At 41.8% G+C, this 26,786-nt stretch overlaps 9 non-coding genes across 9 annotated transcripts; all 9 read right to left on the reverse strand.

Annotated features, from left to right (window-relative positions):
• Positions 1 to 250: 250 nt before the first annotated feature.
• TRNAH-GUG (transfer RNA histidin (anticodon GUG)) lies at positions 251 to 322 on the reverse strand. Its single transcript has one exon. It is a non-coding gene; the product is annotated as a tRNA-His (tRNA).
• A 1,289-nt stretch (positions 323 to 1,611) lies between these two features.
• Positions 1,612 to 1,693, reverse strand: TRNAS-AGA (transfer RNA serine (anticodon AGA)). Its single transcript has one exon. It is a non-coding gene; the product is annotated as a tRNA-Ser (tRNA).
• Positions 1,694 to 4,552: 2,859 nt separating this feature from the next.
• On the reverse strand, positions 4,553 to 4,634 carry TRNAS-AGA (transfer RNA serine (anticodon AGA)). Its single transcript has one exon. It is a non-coding gene; the product is annotated as a tRNA-Ser (tRNA).
• A 2,860-nt stretch (positions 4,635 to 7,494) lies between these two features.
• Positions 7,495 to 7,576, reverse strand: TRNAS-AGA (transfer RNA serine (anticodon AGA)). Its single transcript has one exon. It is a non-coding gene; the product is annotated as a tRNA-Ser (tRNA).
• Positions 7,577 to 10,437: 2,861 nt separating this feature from the next.
• On the reverse strand, positions 10,438 to 10,519 carry TRNAF-AAA (transfer RNA phenylalanine (anticodon AAA)). The gene has a single exon. It is a non-coding gene; the product is annotated as a tRNA-Phe (tRNA).
• A 6,233-nt stretch (positions 10,520 to 16,752) lies between these two features.
• TRNAS-AGA (transfer RNA serine (anticodon AGA)) lies at positions 16,753 to 16,834 on the reverse strand. Its single transcript has one exon. It is a non-coding gene; the product is annotated as a tRNA-Ser (tRNA).
• Positions 16,835 to 19,417: 2,583 nt separating this feature from the next.
• Positions 19,418 to 19,499, reverse strand: TRNAS-AGA (transfer RNA serine (anticodon AGA)). Its single transcript has one exon. It is a non-coding gene; the product is annotated as a tRNA-Ser (tRNA).
• A 2,860-nt stretch (positions 19,500 to 22,359) lies between these two features.
• On the reverse strand, positions 22,360 to 22,441 carry TRNAS-AGA (transfer RNA serine (anticodon AGA)). The gene has a single exon. It is a non-coding gene; the product is annotated as a tRNA-Ser (tRNA).
• A 2,859-nt stretch (positions 22,442 to 25,300) lies between these two features.
• Positions 25,301 to 25,382, reverse strand: TRNAS-AGA (transfer RNA serine (anticodon AGA)). The gene has a single exon. It is a non-coding gene; the product is annotated as a tRNA-Ser (tRNA).
• Between the last annotated feature and the right edge of the window lie 1,404 nt (positions 25,383 to 26,786).

Consider the following 26,786-nt stretch of genomic DNA (forward strand, 5'->3'; position numbering starts at 1 on the left):
TCATCTGCATTCTGATTGGCCTGGGGGAGAGCTCCGCTCCCCTTACCGCAAATATATTCAAGAACGATAATTTATGTCAGTAAGTACAGTATACCTACATCTTATAATCATGTGTGTTTAAATAATTTGTCGTTAGATCGTTTAAATATTGAAAAGGATCTGTTTTTAATAGACATTTTACAAAAACAACTGGTACATTTGGGAATTCCGTAAAGGAAAAACCCAACTGCCGTGACATTGCCAACCACAATGCCGTGACTCGGATTCGAACCGAGGTTGCTGCGGCCACAACGCAGAGTACTAACCACTATACGATCACGGCGAGCTACTTGGGCTCAATAATGTACAGTGACATGAAGAAATTATAATTCGGAACACTCAGGGCTACTCCTGTGATAGGCTGAATGTGTTCATTGCTTCCTCATTCCTTATACAAAGGCTTTATCTCCTCAGTGGTTGATAGGCTGAAACCGTTTCCTGGCCGCCTGCTTGTGAACTGGCAGGAGTCAAAGATCACACATACACTGGTGGGCCTGTGATGGGACACCAATGCAGAGAAACACACCTGGAGCAGATATTCTATTCTGTTTATTAGACCTGCATCTCCCCTGTACCTCCTCAAGCCATCTGTATGTGAAGCAAGAAAGAGTAAAGGAACGGTCCATCTACACTTTTATTGGGAGGATGCTGCCGTGAGCTCCTCCCAGCTAATCACACAAACAGCAGTAAAGCAAGATAACTACACAGTTAGGGGGGACTGCATGGTTAGGTTTTTGAGGAATTATTGAAACTGACCTCAGTGACCCATAATCAGAGATGTGGCTAATGACTGCATGCCTAATTATGATGAAGCAAGCACCATGGCTCGTAGGGGCCCCACAACACACTTTTCTTAGCTCATTGAATTAAAGTATAAACTTCTGCCATGTGTGAGTGGTTAAGGCTTGTTAATTTTGTTGCTTTTCAAATTCACGCCTGGCAACAAGACGAAGGAACATTGGGGCATCAGACGCTTTGGAAAGTAGCCACCAACCGCAGAGAAAGAGAGAAAGAGGGAAAAGGCAGTATGAGGTGTGGAGAAAACAACAGCAGGTACAGGGAGCTCAAATGAGATTAATGGCGCCTAAATAGAGCACGTAAAGGAACAGTTACAAATCTAAGAAAAGGGAAAGAAAAGACTAGGAAAAAACACAGAAAGAGCTTGTAGATGAAATTCTCTTCCAGGAACAGCAGGTTAAGAGAAATTAAACAGGGAGCAGTTAAGCTTGTAACACGGGGGAGAATAGAAAAGAAAATGCAGTTTTATGAAGTGTGTTTGCCTAATCCAGCTAGCACTTTTATTTTATTTCTCTATTTGCTTCTTTTATTGGTAAAGTAAGTTTCAAGTGCATGCACAGGTATGACCGAGAGAGCCAGGGTATAATAATTTGAAGTGTTTGCACCAGCGCTAATGAAGGACGAGAGTTATAGCAAAGATATGAAAGGGGGAGCGATCATAAATATGTGATATGGCAATAGTGACACCAAAATAAGCCACCTATTTATAAAACTGACATGGAAGAAATACTAAAGGTTAACTTCTGAAATTGTAGCCGATGTTAAAAAGATTCTCGTTGTCGGCAGGATTCGAACCTGCGCAGGGAGACCCCAATGGATTTCTAGTCCATCGCCTTAACCACTCGGCCACAACAACTGACTGTAAGGTGTATGCACATAATCTGTATGCAAGTTTACAAGGTGTCCCACAGCAAATTCCTGATATTCTGCAATGCACTTTTAAAAAATAATGTTTTTTTCAGCAGGCACATTCTCTCCTAAAAACAAAAATTGCATGCGTATATCTCTAGTTTGGAATACCATAGGCTTGCATGCATACTCTCATGGGTCACTCAAGTTTTTTGGACCCTATTGCACTCTGTTTTCGTGCTGCTTTTAGTATATGACCCATATTACAGAAGTCTACCATCTTTGAGTATTTGAGGCTCCTTTGTAAGTGTTTATATTTTTTCCTTGAAGAGCTATATAATAAAGGGGTCCGGGAAGGATTGCATTTATGGAAGATAAAAGAAGGCCCACTTGTCTCACCAAATGCTGTAGAGAAACCTGATGTTTTACTCATGTTATCCTTAGTTCGTTTTTGTTAGACCTTGCATTCTTAAGGTGGTCCCAACCCCACCTTATTGCTTTTCACCTCCGCATTTTGCTGTATCTTTTTGTTGGCCTTAGGACTCTGATCACTTTATCGCTACTAATCAGTGCTGAAGTGCACGTGCTTCTTCCCTAATCATGTGTATAATTGGAGTATACCTGACTGACAGATTTAATTTACTTGAAAGCCCCTTGTAAAGTCTTATACCATATACCCAGGGACTGATTGTGCCGCCCAAAGAAATAGCATTTCAAACCTGTCTCAAGCCTGCTACTGCAGTGCCTGTGCTGCAGTGTACTGCCACTTCGACTTGGCATTTAAAACTACTTGCCAAGCCTTGAACTCCAATTTTATTACATATCAGTAACCCCTAAGGTAGGCCCTAGGTAGTCCTAGGGGCATCATGCTATGTAAGTAAAAGGTAAGACATGTACTGTGGTAGTTTGTATGTCCTAGTAGTATCAAACAGTCTATTACATTTTTCACTACTGTGAGGTCTGCCCCTCTCATAGGTTAGCATTGTGTATTCCCTTATACTTTTTGGGGGGTAATTCCATATCAGAGAGGAGAAGCTTTATTTATTTATTGATAATTCCTATCTATTGGTGAGGTTGGATTTAATCTTACTATTGTATAAATGCCATTTTTAGAGAGTGAGCATTTCTCTGCACTTACTGCTCTATTTGCATTGAAACCTGTCTTCGATTGACGTCTGGATTGGGCTGCGGGACAGCTACATATGTGCATTCCCTGTAGACAGCCACAACACAGGTCACTCAACTGCAACTGCATTCATCTGCATTCTGATTGGCCTGGGGGAGAGCTCCGCTCCCCTTACCGCAAATATGTTCAAGAACGATAATTTATGTCAGTAAGTACAGTATACCTACATCTTATAATCATGTGTGTTTAAATAATTTGTCGTTAGATCGTTTAAATATTGAAAAGGATCTGTTTTTAATAGACATTTTACAAAAACAACTGGTACATTTGGGAATTCTGTAAAGGAAAAACCCAACTGCCGTGACATTGCCAACCACAATGCCGTGACTCAGATTCGAACCGAGGTTGCTGCGGCCACAACGCAGAGTACTAACCACTATACGATCACGGCGAGCTACTTGGGCTCAATAACGTACAGTGACATGAAGAAATTATAATTCGGAACACTCAGGGCTACTCCTGTGATAGGCTGAATGTGTTCATTGCTTCCTCATTCCTTATACAAAGGCTTTATCTCCTCAGTGGTTGATAGGCTGAAACCGTTTCCTGGCTGCCTGCTTGTGAACTGGCAGGAGTCAAAGATCACACATACACTTGTGGGCCTGTGATGGGACACTAATGCAGAGAAACAAACCTGGCGCAGATATTCTATTCTGTTTATTAGACCTGCATCTCCCCTGTACCTCCTCAAGCCATCTGTATGTGAAGCAAGAAAGAGTTAAGGAACGGTCCATCTACACTTTTATTGGGAGGATGCTGCCGTGAGCTCCTCCCAGCTAATCACACAAACAGCAGTAAAGCAAGATAACTACACAGTTAGGGGGGACTGCATGGTTAGGTTTTTGAGGAATTATTGAAACTGACCTCAGTGACCCATAATCAGAGCTGTGGCTAATGACTGCATGCCTAATTATGATGAAGCAAGCACCATGGCTCGTAGGGGCCCCACAACACACTTTTCTTCGCTCATTGAATTAAAGTATAAACTTCTGCCATGTGTGAGTGGTAAAGGCTTGTTAATTTTGTTGCTTTTCAAATTCACGTCTGACAACAAGACGAAGGAACATTGGGGCATCAGACGCTTTGGAAAGTAGCCACCAACCGCAGAGAAAGAGAGAAAGAGGGAAAAGACAGTATGAGGTGTGGAGAAAACAGCAGCAGGTACAAGGAGCTCAAATGAGATTAATGGCGCCTCAGTAGAGCACGTAAAGGAACAGTTACAAATCTAAGAAAAGGGAAAGAAAAGACTAGGAAAAAACACAGAAAGAGCTTGTAGATGAAATTCTCTTCCAGGAACAGCAGGTTAGGAGAAATTACACAGGGAGCAGTTAAGCTTGTAACACGGGGGAGAATAGAAAAGAGAATGCAGTTTTATGAAGTGTGTTTGCCTAATCCAGCTAGCACTTTTATTTTATTTCTCTATTTGCTTCTTTTATTGGTAAAGTAAGTTTCAAGTGCATGCACAGGTATGACCGAGAGAGCCAGGGTATAATAATTTGAAGCGTTTGCACCAGCGCTAATGAAGGACGAGAGTTATAGCAAAGATATGAAAGGGGGAGCGATAATAAATATGTGATATGGCAATAGTGGCACCAAAATAAGCCACCTATTTATAAAACTGACATGGAAGAAATACTAAAGGTTAACTTCTGAAATTTTAGCCGATGTTAAAAAGATTCTCGTTGTTGGCAGGATTCGAACCTGCGCGGGGAGACCCCAATGGATTTCTAGTCCATCGCCTTAACCACTCGGCCACAACAACTGACTGTGAGGTGTGTGCACATAATCTGTATGCAAGTTTTCAAGGTGTCCCACAGCAAATTCCTGATATTCTGCAATGCACTTTTAAAAAATAATGTTTTTTTCAGCAGGCACATTCTCTCGTAAAAACAAAAATTGCATGCGTATATCTCTAGTTTGGAATACCATAGGCTTGCATGCATACTCTCATGGGTCACTCAAGTTTTTTGGACCCTATTGCACTCTGTTTTCGTGCTGCTTTTAGTATATGGCCCATATTACAGAAGTCTACCATCTTTGAGTATTTGAGGCTCCTTTGTAAGTGCTTTATATTTTTTCCTGGAGGAGCTATATAATAAAGGGGTCCAGGAAGGATTGCATTTATGGAAGATAAAAGAAGGCCCACTTGTCTCACCAAATGCTGTAGAGAAACCTGATGTTTTACTCATGTTATCCTTAGTTCGTTTTTGTTAGACCTTGCATTCTTAAGGTGGTCCCAACCCCACCTTATTGCTTTTCACCTCCGCATTTTGCTGTATCTTTTTGTTGGCCTTAGGACTCTGATCACTTTATCGCTACTAATCAGTGCTGAAGTGCACGTGCTTCTTCCCTAATCATGTGTATAATTGGAGTATACCTGACTGACAGATTTAATTTACTTGAAAGCCCCTTGTAAAGTGGTATACCATATACCCAGGGACTGATTGTGCCGCCCAAAGAAATAGCATTTCAAACCTGTCTCAAGCCTGCTACTGCAGTGCCTGTGCTGCAGTGTACTGCCACTACGACTTGGCATTTAAAACTACTTGCCAAGCCTTAAACTCCAATTTTATTACATATCAGTAACCCCTAAGGTAGGCCCTAGGTAGTCCTAGGGGCATCATGCTATGTAAGTAAAAGGTAAGACATGTACTGTGGTAGTTTGTATGTCCTAGTAGTATCAAACAGTCTATTACATTTTTCACTACTGTGAGGTCTGCCCCTCTCATAGGTTAGCATTGGGTATTCCCTTATACTTTTTGGGTGGTAATTCCATATCAGAGAGGAGAAGCTTTATTTATTTATTGATAAATCCTATCTACTGGTGAGGTTGGATTTAATCTTACTATTGTATAAATGCCATTTTTAGAGAGTGAGCATTTCTCTGCACTTACTGCTCTATTTGCATTGAAACCTGTCTTCGATTGACGTCTGGATTGGGCTGCGGGACAGCTACATATGTGCATTCCCTGTAGACAGCCACAACACAGGTCACTCAACTGCAACTGCATTCATCTGCATTCTGATTGGCCTGGGGGAGAGCTCCGCTCCCCTTACCGCAAATATGTTCAAGAACGATAATTTATGTCAGTAAGTACAGTATACCTACATCTTATAATCATGTGTGTTTAAATAATTTGTCGTTAGATCGTTTAAATATTGAAAAGGATCTGTTTTTAATAGACATTTTACAAAAACAACTGGTACATTTGGGAATTCTGTAAAGGAAAAACCCAACTGCCGTGACATTGCCAACCACAATGCCGTGACTCAGATTCGAACCGAGGTTGCTGCGGCCACAACGCAGAGTACTAACCACTATACGATCACGGCGAGCTACTTGGGCTCAATAACGTACAGTGACATGAAGAAATTATAATTCGGAACACTCAGGGCTACTCCTGTGATAGGCTGAATGTGTTCATTGCTTCCTCATTCCTTATACAAAGGCTTTATCTCCTCAGTGGTTGATAGGCTGAAACCTTTTCCTGGCCGCCTGCTTGTGAACTGGCAGGAGTCAAAGATCACACATACACTTGTGGGCCTGTGATGGGACACCAATGCAGAGAAACAAACCTGGCGCAGATATTCTATTCTGTTTATTAGACCTGCATCTCCCCTGTACCTCCTCAAGCCATCTGTATGTGAAGCAAGAAAGAGTTAAGGAACGGTCCATCTACACTTTTATTGGGAGGATGCTGCCGTGAGCTCCTCCCAGCTAATCACACAAACAGCAGTAAAGCAAGATAACTACACAGTTAGGGGGGACTGCATGGTTAGGTTTTTGAGGAATTATTGAAACTGACCTCAGTGACCCATAATCAGAGCTGTGGCTAATGACTGCATGCCTAATTATGATGAAGCAAGCACCATGGCTCGTAGGGGCCCCACAACACACTTTTCTTAGCTCATTGAATTAAAGTATAAACTTCTGCCATGTGTGAGTGGTAAAGGCTTGTTAATTTTGTTGCTTTTCAAATTCACGTCTGACAACAAGACGAAGGAACATTGGGGCATCAGACGCTTTGGAAAGTAGCCACCAACCGCAGAGAAAGAGAGAAAGAGGGAAAAGACAGTATGAGGTGTGGAGAAAACAGCAGCAGGTACAAGGAGCTCAAATGAGATTAATGGCGCCTCAGTAGAGCACGTAAAGGAACAGTTACAAATCTAAGAAAAGGGAAAGAAAAGACTAGGAAAAAACACAGAAAGAGCTTGTAGATGAAATTCTCTTCCAGGAACAGCAGGTTAGGAGAAATTACACAGGGAGCAGTTAAGCTTGTAACACGGGGGAGAATAGAAAAGAAAATGCAGTTTTATGAAGTGTGTTTGCCTAATCCAGCTAGCACTTTTATTTTATTTCTCTATTTGCTTCTTTTATTGGTAAAGTAAGTTTCAAGTGCATGCACAGGTATGACCGAGAGAGCCAGGGTATAATAATTTGAAGCGTTTGCACCAGCGCTAATGAAGGACGAGAGTTATAGCAAAGATATGAAAGGGGGAGCGATAATAAATATGTGATATGGCAATAGTGACACCAAAATAAGCCACCTATTTATAAAACTGACATGGAAGAAATACTAAAGGTTAACTTCTAAAATTGTAGCCGATGTTAAAAAGATTCTCGTTGTCGGCAGGATTCGAACCTGCGCGGGGAGACCCCAATGGATTTCTAGTCCATCGCCTTAACCACTCGGCCACAACAACTGACTGTAAGGTGTGTGCACATAATCTGTATGCAAGTTTTCAAGGTGTCCCACAGCAAATTCCTGATATTCTGCAATGCACTTTAAAAAAATAATGTTTTTTTCAGCAGGCACATTCTCTCGTAAAAACAAAAATTGCATGCGTATATCTCTAGTTTGGAATACCATAGGCTTGCATGCATACTCTCATGGGTCACTCAAGTTTTTTGGACCCTATTGCACTCTGTTTTCGTGCTGCTTTTAGTATATGGCCCATATTACAGAAGTCTACCATCTTTGAGTATTTGAGGCTCCTTTGTAAGTGCTTTATATTTTTTCCTGGAGGAGCTATATAATAAAGGGGTCCAGGAAGGATTGCATTTATGGAAGATAAAAGAAGGCCCACTTGTCTCACCAAATGCTGTAGAGAAACCTGATGTTTTACTCATGTTATCCTTAGTTCGTTTTTGTTAGACCTTGCATTCTTAAGGTGGTCCCAACCCCACCTTATTGCTTTTCACCTCCGCATTTTGCTGTATCTTTTTGTTGGCCTTAGGACTCTGATCACTTTATCGCTACTAATCAGTGCTGAAATGCACGTGCTTCTTCCCTAATCAGGTGTATAATTGGAGTATACCTGACTGACAGATTTAATTTACTTGAAAGCCCCTTGTAAAGTGGTATACCATATACCCAGGGACTGATTGTGCCGCCCAAAGAAATAGCATTTCAAACCTGTCTCAAGCCTGCTACTGCAGTGCCTGTGCTGCAGTGTACTGCCACTTCGACTTGGCATTTAAAACTACTTGCCAAGCCTTAAACTCCAATTTTATTACATATCAGTAACCCCTAAGGTAGGCCCTAAGAAGTCCTAGGGGCATCATGATATGCAAGTAAAAGGTAAGACATGTACTGTGGTAGTTTGTATGTCCTAGTAGTATCAAACAGTCTATTACATTTTTCACTACTGTGAGGTCTGCCCCTCTCATAGGTTAGCATTGGGTATTCCCTTATACTTTTTTGGGGGTAATTCCATATCAGAGAGGAGAAGCTTTATTTATTTATTGATAAATCCTATCTACTGGTGAGGTTGTATTTAATCTTACTATTGTATAAATGCCATTTTTAGAGAGTGAGCATTTCTCTGCACTTACTGCTCTATTTGCATGAAAACCTGTCTTCAATTGACGTCTGGATTGGGCTGCGAGAAAGCTACATATGTGCATTCCCTGTAGACAGCCACAACACAGGTCACTCAACTGCAACTGCATTCATCTGCATTCTGATTGGCCTGGGGGAGAGGTCCGCTCCCCTTACCGCAAATATGTTCAAGAACGATAATTTATGTCAGTAAGTACAGTATACCTACATCTTATAATCATGTGTGTTTAAATAATTTGTCGTTAGATCATTTAAATATTGAAAAGGATCTGTTTTTAATAGACATTTTACAAAAACAACTGGTACATTTGGGAATTCTGTAAAGGAAAAACCCAACTGCCGTGACATTGCCAACCACAATGCCGTGCCTCGGATTCGAACCGAGGTTGCTGCGGCCACAACGCAGAGTACTAACCACTATACGATCACGGCGAGCTACTTGGGCTCAATAATGTACAGTGACATGAAGAAATTATAATTCGGAACACTCAGGGCTACTCCTGTGATAGGCTGAATGTGTTCATTGCTTCCTCATTCCTTATACAAAGGCTTTATCTCCTCAGTGGTTGATAGGCTGAAACCGTTTCCTGGCCGCCTGCTTGTGAACTGGCAGGAGTCAAAGATCACACATACACTGGTGGGCCTGTGATGGGACACCAATGCAGAGAAACACACCTGGCGCAGATATTCTATTCTGTTTATTAGACCTGCATCTCCCCTGTACCTCCTCAAGCCATCTGTATGTGAAGCAAGAAAGAGTTAAGGAACGGTCCATCTACACTTTTATTGGGAGGATGCTGCCGTGAGCTCCTCCCAGCTAATCACACAAACAGCAGTAAAGCAAGATAACTACACAGTTAGGGGGGACTGCATGGTTAGGTTTTTGATGAATTATTGAAACTGACCTCAGTGACCCATAATCAGAGCTGTGGCTAATGACTGCATGCCTAATTATGATGAAGCAAGCACCATGGCTCGTAGGGGCCCCACAACACACTTTTCTTAGCTCATTGAATTAAAGTATAAACTTCTGCCATGTGTGAGTGGTAAAGGCTCGTTAATTTTGTTGCTTTTCAAATTCACGTCTGACAACAAGACGAAGGAACATTGGGGCATCAGACGCTTTGGAAAGTAGCCACCAACCGCAGAGAAAGAGAGAAAGAGGGAAAAGACAGTATGAGGTGTGGAGAAAACAGCAGCAGGTACAAGGAGCTCAAATTAGATTAATGGCGCCTAAATAGAGCACGTAAAGAAACAGTTACAAATCTAAGAAAAGGGAAAGAAAAGACTAGGAAAAAACACAGAAAGAGCTTGTAGATGAAATTCTCTTCCAGGAACAGCAGGTTAAGAGAAATTACACAGGGAGCAGTTAAGCTTGTAAGACGGGGGAGAATAGAAAAGAAAATGCAGTTTTATGAACTGCGTTTGCCTAATCCAGCTAGCACTTTTATTTTATTTCTCTATTTGCTTCTTTTATTGGTAAAGTAAGTTTCAAGTGCATGCACAGGTATGACCGAGAGAGCCAGGGTATAATAATTTGAAGCGTTTGCACCAGCGCTAATGAAGCACGAGAGTTATAGCAAAGATATGAAAGGGGGAGCGATAATAAATATGTGATATGGCAATAGTGACACCAAAATAAGCCACCTATTTATAAAACTGACATGGAAGAAATACTAAAGGTTAACTTCTGAAATTGTAGCCGATGTTAAAAAAGATTCTCGTTGTCGGCAGGATTCGAACCTGCGCGGGGAGACCCCAATGGATTTTTAGTCCATCGCCTTAACCACTCGGCCACAACAACTGACTGTAAGGTGTGTGCACATAATCTGTATGCAAGTTTTCAAGGTGTCCCACAGCAAATTCCTGATATTCTGCAATGCACTTTTTAAAAATAATGTTTTTTCAGCAGGCACATTCTCTCCTAAAAACAAAAATTGCATGCGTATATCTCTAGTTTGGAATACCATAGGCTTGCATGCATACTCTCATGGGTCACTCAAGTTTTTGGACCCTATTGAACTCTGTTTTCGTGCTGCTTTTAGTATATGACCCATATTACAGAAGTCTACCATCTTTGAGTATTTGAGGCTCCTTTGTAAGTGCTTTATATTTTTTCCTTGAAGAGCTATATAATAAAGGGGTCCGGGAATGATTGCATTTATGGAAGATAAAAGAAGGCCCACTTGTCTCACCAAATGCTGTAGAGAAACCTGATGTTTTACTCATGTTATCCTTAGTTCGTTTTTGTTAGACCTTGCATTCTTAAGGTGGTCCCAACCCCACCTTATTGCTTTTCACCTCCGCATTTTGCTGTATCTTTTTGTTGGCCTTAGGACTCTGATCTTTTTATCGCTACTAATCAGTGCTGAAGTGCACGTGCTTCGTCCCTAATCATGTGTATAATTGGAGTATACCTGACTGACAGATTTAATTTACTTGAAAGCCCCTTGTAAAGTGGTATTCCATATACCCAGGGACTGATTGTGCCGCCCAAAGAAATAGCATTTCAAACCTGTCTCAAGCCTGCTACTGCAGTGTCTGTGCTGCAGTGTACTGCCACTTCGACTTGGCATTTAAAACTACTTGCCAAGCCTTAAACTTCAATTTTATTACATATCAGTAACCCCTAAGGTAGGCCCTAGGTAGTCCTAGGGGCATCATGCTATGTAAGTAAAAGGTAAGACATGTACTGTGGTAGTTTGTATGTCCTAGTAGTATCAAACAGTCTATTACATTTTTAGGTTTCGAACCTGGCGAGGGGCACGAAGTGCCCCTCCCAGTTTGAAAACTATTGTCTTCAGTATGGATGTCGGCCCCGCCTCTGCCTCTCATTGGCTAGCTCCATAAATGGAGGATAGCCATTGGGAGGCAGAGGCTGTCAATTGCGCTTTCTCTCGAAAACGCGATTCGGGGGCGTTTCTGGTGCTTTTTTTAAGCCCCGCCCCTTTGTCCCGGGCCGCGCTGCGATTGGCTGCCGGCCCGGGACACCCCCGTGACGTCATTCCCGGGCCGCGCTGTGATTGGCTGGCCGGCCCGGGACCTGACTGCCTCTGCAATTTGTGGCTTCAAAAATCGGGAGATTGCCGCTTGTTTATACGACTTGTGTCCTGATAAATCCAATTACAGCACCTTAGTGAAGCTAGCCAAAAAAAACCTGTGACTTCAAAAACTTTGCATAAGTAATGTGTCATGGCAAACTTTGCTAAAACCATTATTAAAAGGTAGTTAGAAACAGCTGGACAGTCAGATCCACTGATGGACATTTAAATGTGCTGTTTATTGTGGGTCTTTTCTGCTTATTTGTCGTATGATGATGGGAGAAACTGACACAATAACAGTTTTCGTAAATATTGTGGAAAACTGAACGACCGCGGCAAATGTAAGCAAAGTTAACAGGTATGTATTTACCACGAACAAAATGACTAACGTTATCACACCAGTAAGCAATGTTTATATTTATAGGAAATAGTCGCACATTTTCGGTGCGCCCATCTGGGTTTAAGATATTGAAATAGAAAGCTAAGTAATTACAAAACCAAACGCAAAGGAATAGAGCCAAAGCCAATCAGAATGGGCTGCTCAGCGGCCAATGCTAACAGGCCTGAAGCGCACGAATCAGCAGCCCGGGACACCCCCGTGACGTCATTCCCGGGCCGCGCTGTGATTGGCTGGCCGGCCCGGGACCTGACTGCCTCTGCAATTTGTGGCTTCAAAAATCGGGAGATTGCCGCTTGTTTATACGACTTGTGTCCTGATAAATCCAATTACAGCACCTTAGTGAAGCTAGCCAAAAAAACCTGTGACTTCAAAAACTTTGCATACGTAATGTGTCATGACAAACTTTGCTAAAACCATTATTAGAAGGTAGTTAGAAACAGCTGGACAGTCAGATCCACTGATGGACATTTAAATGCGCTGTTTATTGTGGGTCTTTTCTGCTTATTTGTCGTATGATGATGGGAGAAACTGACACAATAACAGTTTTCGTAAATATTGTGGAAAACTGAACGACCGCGGCAAATGTAAGCAAAGTTAACAGGTATGTATTTACCACGAACAAAATGACTAACGTTATCACACCAGTAAGCAATGTTTATATTTATAGGAAATAGTCGCACATTTTCGGTGCGCCCGTCTGGGTTTAAGATATTGAAATAGAAAGCTAAGTAATTACAAAACCAAACGCAAAGGAATAGAGCCAAAGCCAATCAGAATGGGCTGCTCAGCGGCCAATGCTAACAGGCCTGAAGCGCACGAATCAGCGGCTTCCTTACAGACTGCAGCTGCAGCTCTGGCGGCTGCAGGCTGGATGGTTTAGTGAGTGGATCGGGGAGGAGACGGTGGAAGTGCTACTGCTGCCTGCCCTGCTCTAAACAAGTACCCTGCCGGTAAGTGGCACCCTACCGCATCCCCTGTTTCCGTTTGGATTCCTGAGCCCCCAAGGAGTACTTGCGTCTTCTTCCTGTTCACGCGTGTGTAGGTGTCCCGGCTGCAGGCCTTCTCATTGTCCTCCTACCCTTGCATACCCTTGTAGGCTGTGTTATTGTAGCACACTGTTCTGTGATTGGTGGGTGGCAGGATAAGCCTAGGGCTATTGTGACTGCTTGACCAGCGGGTGCCGAGGTGTGTAAGACTGATGAGGGCAATAAATGAATAGCTTTAGTGCAATGAAATCCAGCTGCATAAATCTGTGTTTTTTCTGCTTTGTCGGTTAGTTTCCAGAAAGTTTGGTCAGTTAATTCCGAATGTTTCTGGTCCTTTGGGCTTCGTGGGCAGCCGGATTACTTCTGGAGAGGGAGGAAGATGTACATAAATGTATCTGATTTACTCCCTCACTTAAGAAGTTTGTAAGATTGACACATGAAACCCTTGCAGGCCAATATGTGAGGATTTCTGTTGACCAGAAAGTCCTGAGGAGGGGCACAAGAGATTTGGCCATTTGATCGTTTTATTTATTTTAGATATCAAGTTATTTATATTATCTGTAACGTCAGTTTTTCCCCAGAAATGTTGGTCATGAAAATGGGCTTGTGTCGCTGTATAACCATGCGACCCGTTAAGTCGGGAGAGGAAAAAGGTTTATCTGTGTGTTTCCGTGTCTGCTTATCGTATCTTTAGTCCGTGCGGGACAGTGACCATAGTAGAAACACTTATTCTTTACGCCTTATCACTTCCTTTCCAAAACGCTACTGCAGATAAATCAGTGCTGGGCAGTGCTTGTTTTTTTTCAGCGTTCTTTTAAATTGTGTATTCTCTCTACCCTGTGATGCATTTCATCCGTTCATGTACAAAGGTTTGGGTTTAACAAGTGAATTATGTATGTTTCCCTGGAGATCTTTGAGATTTTGAGTGAGTATGGACGGGCGGGAGGGTCGATGATCAGTGCTTCTTGTGAAACCTACATCCTGCGTCCAAGAAAGCTGAACATCTGTCGGTCTTATCAGTATCTTCTCAAAGCAAGCGTCAAGCCAGTATTTCGATTGCAGGCTGGTGTCACCGACATTCCGTAAACTGAAGTCGTAATCGTCCTTTCTGCGGCAACGAACTGGGACGGAGTCCGAAGAAAGTGACATTATCGCGAATATTACTTTGGATCGCAAACCGAAGTCAGTTTGACTGGTTCTACTTTGTAAAAGAAAGCATGGATAATAAATTCACTTTTTTTTTTTAAAAATGAAAGGAAAAAAACAAGCGGTGTCTTTGGACAAGACTCGGTGCGGTGCTTAATCTCTGTTTACCACTTTTTCTGTCTGCTTTCTCTTCATGGTGACCACTTTTCAGTGTATTAGTGCTGTAGTTGTTATCTCTTTCAACAAGAACAACTATTTTCCGAGTCGCTCCTGGGAAGAGTCCAGTTAATATTGCAGGCCTTTAGTCCTGAGGGGTCCATATTTCCCGGGACAGTCTTCTATCACAGCTTGGCCTCACTACGCTGGCTGATGTGCTTGGAACGTTGAAATCGCATTTGCGAGAGATTAAGCTATTGCCATTGTAAATGACAATGCCATTTATTTATCTGTTTTCAAAACCAACACATAAATAAAAAGTTTGTCATTCACAATGCCAATAGCTCAAACTTTTCCAAGGGCGAAACCGTTGCATTGTAAATGCTTGTTCACTAATGTGAGGTCTGCCCCTCTCATAGGTTAGCATTGGGTATTCCCTTATACTTTTTGGGGGGTAATTCCATATCAGAGAGGAGAAGCTTTATTTATTTATTGATAAATCCTATCTACTGGTGAGGTTGGATTTAAGCTTACTATTGTATGAATGCCATTTTTAGAGAGTGAGCATTTCTCTGCACTTACTGCTCTATTTGCATCAAAACCTGTCTTCAATTGATGTCTGGATTGGGCTGCGAGACAGCTACATATGTGCATTCCCTGTAGACAGCCACAAGACAGGTCACTCAACTGCAACTGCATTCATCTGCATTCTGATTGGCCTGGGGAGAGGTCCGCTCCCCTTACCGCAAATATGTTCAAGAACGATAATTTATGTCAGTAAGTACAGTATACCTACATCTTATAATCATGTGTGTTTAAATAATTTGTCGTTAGATCGTTTAAATATTGAAAAGGATCTGTTTTTAATAGACATTTTACAAAAACAACTGGTACAATTGGGAATTCTGTAAAGGAAAAACCCAACTGCCGTGACAGTGCCAACCACAATGCCGTGACTCGGATTCGAACCGAGGTTGCTGCGGCCACAAAGCAGAGTACTAACCACTATACGATCACGGCGAGCTACTTGGGCTCCATAACGTACAGTGACATGAAGAAATTATAATTCGGAACACTCAGGGCTACTCCTGTGATAGGCTGAATGTGTTCATTGCTTCCTCATTCCTTATACAAAGGCTTTATCTCCTCAGTGGTTGATAGGCTGAAACCGTTTCCTGGCCGCCTGCTTGTGAACTGGCAGGAGTCAAAGATCACACATACACTGGTGGGCCTGTGATGGGCCACCTATGCAGAGAAACACACCTGGCGCAGATATTCTATTCTGTTTATTAGACCTGCATCTCCCCTGTACCTCCTCAAGCCATCTGTATGTGAAGCAAGAAAGAGTTAAGGAACGGTCCATCTACACTTTTATTGGGAGGATGCTGTCGTGAGCTCCTCCCAGCTAATCACACAAACAGCAGTAAAGCAAGATGACTACACAGTTAGGGGGGACTGCATGGTTAGGTTTTTGAGGAATTATTGAAACTGACCTCAGTGACCCATAATCAGAGCTGTGGCTAATGACTGCATGCTTATTATGATGAAGCAAGCACCATGGCTCGTAGGGGCCCCACAACACACTTTTCTTAGCTCATTGAATTAAAGTATAAACTTCTGCCATGTGTGAGTGGTAAAGGCTTGTTAATTTTGTTGCTTTTCAAATTCACGCCTGACAACAAGTCGAAGGAACATTGGGGCATCAGACGCTTTGGAAAGTAGCCACCAACCGCAGAGAAAGAGAGAAAGAGGGAAAAGGCAGTATGAGGTGTGGAGAAAACAGCAGCAGGTACAGGGAGCTCAAATGAGATTAATGGCGCCTAAATAGAGCACGTAAAGGAACAGTTACAAATCTAAGAAAAGGGAAAGAAAAGACTAGGAAAAAACACAGAAAGAGCTTGTAGATGAAATTCTCTTCCAGGAACAGCAGGTTAAGAGAAATTAAACAGGGAGCAGTTAAGCTTGTAACACGGGGGAGAATAGAAAAGAAAATGCAGTTTTATGAAGTGTGTTTGCCTAATCCAGCTAGCACTTTTATTTTATTTCTCTATTTGCTTCTTTTATTGGTAAAGTAAGTTTCAAGTGCATGCACAGGTATGACCGAGAGAGCCAGGGTATAATAATTTGAAGTGTTTGCACCAGCGCTAATGAAGGACGAGAGTTATAGCAAAGATATGAAAGGGGGAGCGATCATAAATATGTGATATGGCAATAGTGACACCAAAATAAGCCACCTATTTATAAAACTGACATGGAAGAAATACTAAAGGTTAACTTCTGAAATTGTAGCCGATGTTAAAAAGATTCTCGTTGTCGGCAGGATTCGAATCTGCGCGGGGAGACCCCAATGGATTTCTAGTCCATCGCCTTAACCACTCGGCCACAACAACTGACTGTGAGGTGTATGCACATAATCTGTATGCAAGTTTACAAGGTGTCCCACAGCAAATTCCTGATATTCTGCAATGCACTTTTAAAAAATAATGTTTTTTTCAGCAGGCACATTCTCTCCTAAAAACAAAAATTGCATGCGTATATCTCTAGTTTGGAATACCATAGGCTTGCATGCATACTCTCATGGGTCACTCAAGTTTTTTGGACCCTATTGCACTCTGTTTTCGTGCTGCTTTTAGTATATGGCCCATATTACAGAAGTCTACCATCTTTGAGTATTTGAGGCTCCTTTGTAAGTGTTTATATTTTTTCCTTGAAGAGCTATATAATAAAGGGGTCCGGGAAGGATTGCATTTATGGAAGATAAAAGAAGGCCCACTTGTCTCACCAAATGCTGTAGAGAAACCTGATGTTTTACTCATGTTATCCTTAGTTCGTTTTTGTTAGACCTTGCATTCTTAAGGTGGTCCCAACCCCACCTTATTGCTTTTCACCTCCGCATTTTGCTGTATCTTTTTGTTGGCCTTAGGACTCTGATCACTTTATCGCTACTAATCAGTGCTGAAGTGCACGTGCTTCTTCCCTAATCATGTGTATAATTGGAGTATACCTGACTGACAGATTTAATTTACTTGAAAGCCCCTTGTAAAGTGGTATACCATATACCCAGGGACTGATTGTGCCGCCCAAAGAAATAGCATTTCAAACCTGTCTCAAGCCTGCTACTGCAGTGCCTGTGCTGCAGTGTACTGCCACTACGACTTGGCATTTAAAACTACTTGCCAAGCCTTAAACTCCAATTTTATTACATATCAGTAACCCCTAAGGTAGGCCCTAGGTAGTCCTAGGGGCATCATGCTATGTAAGTAAAAGGTAAGACATGTACTGTGGTAGTTTGTATGTCCTAGTAGTATCAAACAGTCTATTACATTTTTCACTAATGTGAGGTCTGCCCCTCTCATAGGTTAGCATTGGGTAATCCCTTATACTTTTTGGGGGGTAATTCCATATCAGAGAGGAGAAGCTTTATTTATTTATTGATAAATCCTATCTACTGGTGAGGTTGTATTTAAGCTTACTATTGTATAAATGCCATTTTTAGAGAGTGAGCATTTCTCTGCACTTACTGCTCTATTTGCATCAAAACCTGTCTTCAATTGATGTCTGGATTGGGCTGCGAGACAGCTACATATGTGCATTCCCTGTAGACAGCCACAAGACAGGTCACTCAACTGCAACTGCATTCATCTGCATTCTGATTGGCCTGGGGAGAGGTCCGCTGATCACGGCAAGCTACTTGGGCTCAATAACGTACAGTGACATGAAGAAATTATAATTCGGAACACTCAGGGCTACTCCTGTGATAGGCTGAATGTGTTCATTGCTTCCTCATTCCTTATACAAAGGCTTTATCTCCTCAGTGGTTGATAGGCTGAAACCGTTTCCTGGCCGCCTGCTTGTGAACTGGCAGGAGTCAAAGATCACACATACACTGGTGGGCCTGTGATGGGACACCAATGCAGAGAAACACACCTGGCGCAGATATTCTATTCTGTTTATTAGACCTGCATCTCCCCTGTACCTCCATAAGCCATCTGTATGTGAAGCAAGAAAGAGTTAAGGAACGGTTCATCTACACTTTTATTGGGAGGATGCTGCCGTGAGCTCCTCTCAGCTAATCACACAAACAGCAGTAAAGCAAGATGACTACACAGTTAGGGGGGACTGCATGGTTAGGTTTTTGAGGAATTATTGAAACTGACCTCAGTGACCCATAATCAGAGCTGTGGCTAATGACTGCATGCCTAATTATGATGAAGCAAGCACCATGGCTCGTAGGGGCCCCACAACACACTTTTCTTAGCTCATTGAATTAAAGTATAAACTTCTGCCATGTGTGAGTGGTAAAGGCTCGTTAATTTTGTTGCTTTTCAAATTCACGTCTGACAACAAGACGAAGGAACAATGGGGCATCAGACACTTTGGAAAGTAGCCACCAACCGCAGAGAAAGAGAGAAAGAGGGAAAAGACAGTATGAGGTGTGGAGAAAACAGCAGCAGGTACAAGGAGCTCAAATGAGATTAATGGCGCCTAAATAGAGCACATAAAGGAACAGTTACAAATCTAAGAAAAGGGAAAGAAAAGACTAGGAAAAAACACAGAAAGAGCTTGTAGATGAAATTCTCTTCCAGGAACAGCAGGTTAAGAGAAATTACACAGGGAGCAGTTAAGCTTGTAACACGGGGGAGAATAGAAAAGAAAATGCAGTTTTATGAAGTGTGTTTGCCTAATCCAGCTAGCACTTTTATTTTATTTCTCTATTTGCTTCTTTTATTGGTAAAGTAAGTTTCAAGTGCATGCACAGGTATGACCAAGAGAGCCAGGGTATAATAATTTGAAGCGTTTGCACCAGCGCTAATGAAGGACGAGAGTTATAGCAAAGATATGAAAGGGGGAGCAATAATAAATATGTGATATGGCAATAGTGACACCAAAATAAGCCACCTATTTATAAAACTGACATGGAAGAAAAACTAAAGGTTAACTTCTGAAATTGTAGCCGATGTTAAAAAGATTCTCGTTGTCGGCAGGATTCGAACCTGCGCGGGGAGACCCCAATGGATTTCTAGTCCATCGCCTTAACCACTCGGCCACAACAACTGACTGTAAGGCGTGTGCACATAATCTGTATGCAAGTTTTCAAGGTGTCCCACAGCAAATTCCTGATATTCTGCAATGCACTTTTTAAAAATAATGTTTTTTTCAGCAGGCACATTCTCTCCTGAAAACAAAAATTGCATGCGTTTATCTCTAGTTTGGAATACTATAGGCTTGCATGCATACTCTCATGGGTCACTCAAGTTTTTTGGACCCTATTGCACTCTGTTTTTGTGCTGCTTTTAGTATATGGCCCATATTACAGAAGTCTACCATCTTTGAGTATTTGAGGCTCCTTTGTAAGTGCTTTATATTTTTTCCTTGAAGAGCTATATAATAAAGGGGTCCGGGAAAGATTGCATTTATGGAAGATAAAAGAAGGCCCATTTGTCTCACCAAATGCTGTAGAGAAACCTGATGTTTTACTCATGTTATCCTTAGTTCGTTTTTGTTAGACCTTGCATTCTTAAGGTGGTCCCAACCCCACCTTATTGCTTTTCACCTCCGCATTTTGCTGTATCTTTTTGTTGGCCTTAGGACTCTGATCACTTTATCGCTACTAATCAGTGCTGAAGTGCACGTGCTTCTTCCCTAATCATGTGTATAATTGGAGTATACCTGACTGACAGATTTAATTTGCTTGAAAGCCCCTTGTAAAGTGGTATACCATATACCCAGGGACTGATTGTGCCGCCCAAAGAAATAGCATTTCAAACCTGTCTCAAGCCTGCTACTGCAGTGCCTGTGCTGCAGTGTACTGCCACTTCGACTTGGCATTTAAAACTACTTGCCAAGCCTTAAACTCCAATTTTATTACATATCAGTAACCCCTAAGGTAGGCCCTAGGTAGTCCTAGGGGCATCATGCTATGTAAGTAAAAGGTAAGACATGTACTGTGGTAGTTTGTATGTCCTATTAGTATCAAACAGTCTATTACATTTTTCACTACTGTGATGTCTGCCCCTCTCATAGGTTAGCATTGGGTATTCCCTTATACTTTTTGGGTGGTAATTCCATATCAGAGAGGAGAAGCTTTATTTATTTATTGATAAATCCTATCTACTGGTGAGGTTGGATTTAATCTTACTATTGTATAAATGCCATTTTTAGAGAGTGAGCATTTCCTTGCACTTACTGCTCTATTTGCATGAAAACCTGTCTTCAATTGACGTCTGGATTGGGCTGCGAGACAGCTACATATGTGCATTCCCTGTAGACAGCCACAACACAGGTCACTCAACTGCAACTGCATTCATCTGCATTCTGATTGGCCTGGGGGAGAGCTCCGCTCCCCTTACCGCAAATATATTCAAGAACGATAATTTATGTCAGTAAGTACAGTATACCTACATCTTATAATCATGTGTGTTTAAATAATTTGTCGTTAGATCGTTTAAATATTGAAAAGGATCTGTTTTTAATAGACATTTTACAAAAACAACTGGTACATTTGGGAATTCCGTAAAGGAAAAACCCAACTGCCGTGACATTGCCAACCACAATGCCGTGACTCGGATTCGAACCGAGGTTGCTGCAGCCACAACGCAGAGTACTAACCTCTATACGATCACGGCGAGCTACTTGGGCTCAATAATGTACAGTGACATGAAGAAATTATAATTCGGAACACTCAGGGCTACTCCTGTGATAGGCTGAATGTGTTCATTGCTTCCTCATTCCTTATACAAAGGCTTTATCTCCTCAGTGGTTGATAGGCTGAAACCGTTTCCTGGCCGCCTGCTTGTGAACTGGCAGGAGTCAAAGATCACACATACACTGGTGGGCCTGTGATGGGACACCTATGCAGAGAAACACACCTGGTGCAGATATTCTATTCTGTTTATTAGACCTGCATCTCCCCTGTACCTCCTCAAGCCATCTGTATGTGAAGCAAGAAAGAGTTAAGGAACGGTCCATCTACACTTTTATTGGGAGGATGCTGCCGTGAGCTCCTCCCAGCTAATCACACAAACAGCAGTAAAGCAAGATAACTACACAGTTAGGGGGGACTGCATGGTTAGGTTTTTGAGGAATTATTGAAACTGACCTCAGTGACCCATAATCAGAGATGTGGCTAATGACTGCATGCCTAATTATGATGAAGCAAGCACCATGGCTCGTAGGGGCCCCACAACACACTTTTCTTAGCTCATTGAATTAAAGTATAAACTTCTGCCATGTGTGAGTGGTAAAGGCTTGTTAATTTTGTTGCTTTTCAAATTCACGCCTGGCAACAAGACGAAGGAACATTGGGGCATCAGACGCTTTGGAAAGTAGCCACCAACCGCAGAGAAAGAGAGAAAGAGGGAAAAGGCAGTATGAGGTGTGGAGAAAACAGCAGCAGGTACAGGGAGCTCAAATGAGATTAATGGCGCCTAAATAGAGCACGTAAAGGAACAGTTACAAATCTAAGAAAAGGGAAAGAAAAGACTAGGAAAAAACACAGAAAGAGCTTGTAGATGAAATTCTCTTCCAGGAACAGCAGGTTAAGAGAAATTAAACAGGGAGCAGTTAAGCTTGTAACACGGGGGAGAATAGAAAAGAAAATGCAGTTTTATGAAGTGTGTTTGCCTAATCCAGCTAGCACTTTTATTTTATTTCTCTATTTGCTTCTTTTATTGGTAAAGTAAGTTTCAAGTGCATGCACAGGTATGACCGAGAGAGCCAGGGTATAATAATTTGAAGTGTTTGCACCAGCGCTAATGAAGGACGAGAGTTATAGCAAAGATATGAAAGGGGGAGCGATCATAAATATGTGATATGGCAATAGTGACACCAAAATAAGCCACCTATTTATAAAACTGACATGGAAGAAATACTAAAGGTTAACTTCTGAAATTGTAGCCGATGTTAAAAAGATTCTCGTAGTCGGCAGGATTCGAACCTGCGCAGGGAGACCCCAATGGATTTCTAGTCCATCGCCTTAACCACTCGGCCACAACAACTGACTGTAAGGTGTATGCACATAATCTGTATGCAAGTTTACAAGGTGTCCCACAGCAAATTCCTGATATTCTGCAATGCACTTTTAAAAAATAATGTTTTTTTCAGCAGGCACATTCTCTCCTAAAAACAAAAATTGCATGCGTATATCTCTAGTTTGGAATACCATAGGCTTGCATGCATACTCTCATGGGTCACTCAAGTTTTTTGGACCCTATTGCACTCTGTTTTCGTGCTGCTTTTAGTATATGGCCCATATTACAGAAGTCTACCATCTTTGAGTATTTGAGGCTCCTTTGTAAGTGTTTATATTTTTTCCTTGAAGAGCTATATAATAAAGGGGTCCGGGAAGGATTGCATTTATGGAAGATAAAAGAAGGCCCACTTGTCTCACCAAATGCTGTAGAGAAACCTGATGTTTTACTCATGTTATCCTTAGTTCGTTTTTGTTAGACCTTGCATTCTTAAGGTGGTCCCAACCCCACCTTATTGCTTTTCACCTCCGCATTTTGCTGTATCTTTTTGTTGGCCTTAGGACTCTGATCACTTTATCGCTACTAATCAGTGCTGAAGTGCACGTGCTTCTTCCCTAATCATGTGTATAATTGGAGTATACCTGACTGACAGATTTAATTTACTTGAAAGCCCCTTGTAAAGTGGTATACCATATACCCAGGGACTGATTGTGCCGCCCAAAGAAATAGCATTTCAAACCTGTCTCAAGCCTGCTACTGCAGTGCCTGTGCTGCAGTGTACTGCCACTTCGACTTGACATTTAAAACTACTTGCCAAGCCTTAAACTCCAATTTTATTACATATCAGTAACCCCTAAGGTAGGCCCTAGGTAGTCCTAGGGGCATCATGCTATGTAAGTAAAAGGTAAGACATGTACTGTGATAGTTTGTATGTCCTAGTAGTATCAAACAGTCTATTACATTTTTCACTACTGTGAGGTCTGCCCCTCTCATAGGTTAGCATTGGGTATTCCCTTATACTTTTTGGGGGGTAATTCCATATCAGAGAGGAGAAGCTTTATTTATTTATTGATAATTCCTATCTACTGGTGAGGTTGGATTTAATCTTACTATTGTATAAATGCCATTTTTAGAGAGTGAGCATTTCTCTGCACTTACTGCTCTATTTGCATTGAAACCTGTCTTCGATTGACGTCTGGATTGGGCTGCGGGACAGCTACATATGTGCATTCCCTGTAGACAGCCACAACACAGGTCACTCAACTGCAACTGCATTCATCTGCATTCTGATTGGCCTGGGGGAGAGCTCCGCTCCCCTTACCGCAAATATGTTCAAGAACGATAATTTATGTCAGTAAGTACAGTATACCTACATCTTATAATCATGTGTGTTTAAATAATTTGTCGTTAGATCGTTTAAATATTGAAAAGGATCTGTTTTTAATAGACATTTTACAAAAACAACTGGTACATTTGGGAATTCTGTAAAGGAAAAACCCAACTGCCGTGACATTGCCAACCACAATGCCGTGACTCAGATTCGAACCGAGGTTGCTGCGGCCACAACGCAGAGTACTAACCACTATACGATCACGGCGAGCTACTTGGGCTCGATAACGTACAGTGACATGAAGAAATTATAATTCGGAACACTCAGGGCTACTCCTGTGATAGGCTGAATGTGTTCATTGCTTCCTCATTCCTTATACAAAGGCTTTATCTCCTCAGTGGTTGATAGGCTGAAACCGTTTCCTGGCCGCCTGCTTGTGAACTGGCAGGAGTCAAAGATCACACATACACTTGTGGGCCTGTGATGGGACACCAATGCAGAGAAACAAACCTGGCGCAGATATTCTATTCTGTTTATTAGACCTGCATCTCCCCTGTACCTCCTCAAGCCATCTGTATGTGAAGCAAGAAAGAGTTAAGGAACGGTCCATCTACACTTTTATTGGGAGGATGCTGCCGTGAGCTCCTCCCAGCTAATCACACAAACAGCAGTAAAGCAAGATAACTACACAGTTAGGGGGGACTGCATGGTTAGGTTTTTGAGGAATTATTGAAACTGACCTCAGTGACCCATAATCAGAGCTGTGGCTAATGACTGCATGCCTAATTATGATGAAGCAAGCACCATGGCTCGTAGGGGCCCCACAACACACTTTTCTTCGCTCATTGAATTAAAGTATAAACTTCTGCCATGTGTGAGTGGTAAAGGCTTGTTAATTTTGTTGCTTTTCAAATTCACGTCTGACAACAAGACGAAGGAACATTGGGGCATCAGACGCTTTGGAAAGTAGCCACCAACCGCAGAGAAAGAGAGAAAGAGGGAAAAGACAGTATGAGGTGTGGAGAAAACAGCAGCAGGTACAAGGAGCTCAAATGAGATTAATGGCGCCTCAGTAGAGCACGTAAAGGAACAGTTACAAATCTAAGAAAAGGGAAAGAAAAGACTAGGAAAAAACACAGAAAGAGCTTGTAGATGAAATTCTCTTCCAGGAACAGCAGGTTAGGAGAAATTACACAGGGAGCAGTTAAGCTTGTAACACGGGGGAGAATAGAAAAGAAAATGCAGTTTTATGAAGTGTGTTTGCCTAAACCAGCTAGCACTTTTATTTTATTTCTCTATTTGCTTCTTTTATTGGTAAAGTAAGTTTCAAGTGCATGCACAGGTATGACCGAGAGAGCCAGGGTATAATAATTTGAAGCGTTTGCACCAGCGCTAATGAAGGACGAGAGTTATAGCAAAGATATGAAAGGGGGAGCGATAATAAATATGTGATATGGCAATAGTGGCACCAAAATAAGCCACCTATTTATAAAACTGACATGGAAGAAATACTAAAGGTTAACTTCTGAAATTGTAGCCGATGTTAAAAAGATTCTCGTTGTCGGCAGGATTCGAACCTGCGCGGGGAGACCCCAATGGATTTCTAGTCCATCGCCTTAACCACTCGGCCACAACAACTGACTGTAAGGTGTGTGCACATAATCTGTATGCAAGTTTTCAAGGTGTCCCACAGCAAATTCCTGATATTCTGCAATGCACTTTTAAAAAATAATGTTTTTTTCAGCAGGCACATTCTCTCGTAAAAACAAAAATTGCATGCGTATATCTCTAGTTTGGAATACCATAGGCTTGCATGCATACTCTCATGGGTCACTCAAGTTTTTTGGACCCTATTGCACTCTGTTTTCGTGCTGCTTTTAGTATATGGCCCATATTACAGAAGTCTACCATCTTTGAGTATTTGAGGCTCCTTTGTAAGTGCTTTATATTTTTTCCTGGAGGAGCTATATAATAAAGGGGTCCAGGAAGGATTGCATTTATGGAAGATAAAAGAAGGCCCACTTGTCTCACCAAATGCTGTAGAGAAACCTGATGTTTTACTCATGTTATCCTTAGTTCGTTTTTGTTAGACCTTGCATTCTTAAGGTGGTCCCAACCCCACCTTATTGCTTTTCATCTCCGCATTTTGCTGTATCTTTTTGTTGGCCTTAGGACTCTGATCACTTTATCGCTACTAATCAGTGCTGTAGTGCACGTGCTTCTTCCCTAATCATGTGTATAATTGGAGTATACCTGACTGACAGATTTAATTTACTTGAAAGCCCCTTGTAAAGTGGTATACCATATACCCAGGGACTGATTGTGCCGCCCAAAGAAATAGCATTTCAAACCTGTCTCAAGCCTGCTACTGCAGTGCCTGTGCTGCAGTGTACTGCCACTACGACTTGGCATTTAAAACTACTTGCCAAGCCTTAAACTCCAATTTTATTACATATCAGTAACCCCTAAGGTAGGCCCTAGGTAGTCCTAGGGGCATCATGCTATGTAAGTAAAAGGTAAGACATGTACTGTGGTAGTTTGTATGTCCTAGTAGTATCAAACAGTCTATTACATTTTTCACTACTGTGAGGTCTGCCCCTCTCATAGGTTAGCATTGGGTATTCCCTTATACTTTTTGGGGGGTAATTCCATATCAGAGAGGAGAAGCTTTATTTATTTATTGATAAATCCTATCTACTGGTGAGGTTGGATTTAATCTTACTATTGTATAAATGCCATTTTTAGAGAGTGAGCATTTCTCTGCACTTACTGCTCTATTTGCATTGAAACCTGTCTTCGATTGACGTCTGGATTGGGCTGCGGGACAGCTACATATGTGCATTCCCTGTAGACAGCCACAACACAGGTCACTCAACTGCAACTGCATTCATCTGCATTCTGATTGGCCTGGGGGAGAGCTCCGCTCCCCTTACCGCAAATATGTTCAAGAACGATAATTTATGTCAGTAAGTACAGTATACCTACATCTTATAATCATGTGTGTTTAAATAATTTGTCGTTAGATCGTTTAAATATTGAAAA

Source organism: Lissotriton vulgaris, chromosome 1_1 (genome assembly GCF_964263255.1).
Source record: "Lissotriton vulgaris chromosome 1_1, aLisVul1.2, whole genome shotgun sequence".
NCBI classification, from domain to species: Eukaryota; Metazoa; Chordata; class Amphibia; order Caudata; family Salamandridae; genus Lissotriton; species Lissotriton vulgaris.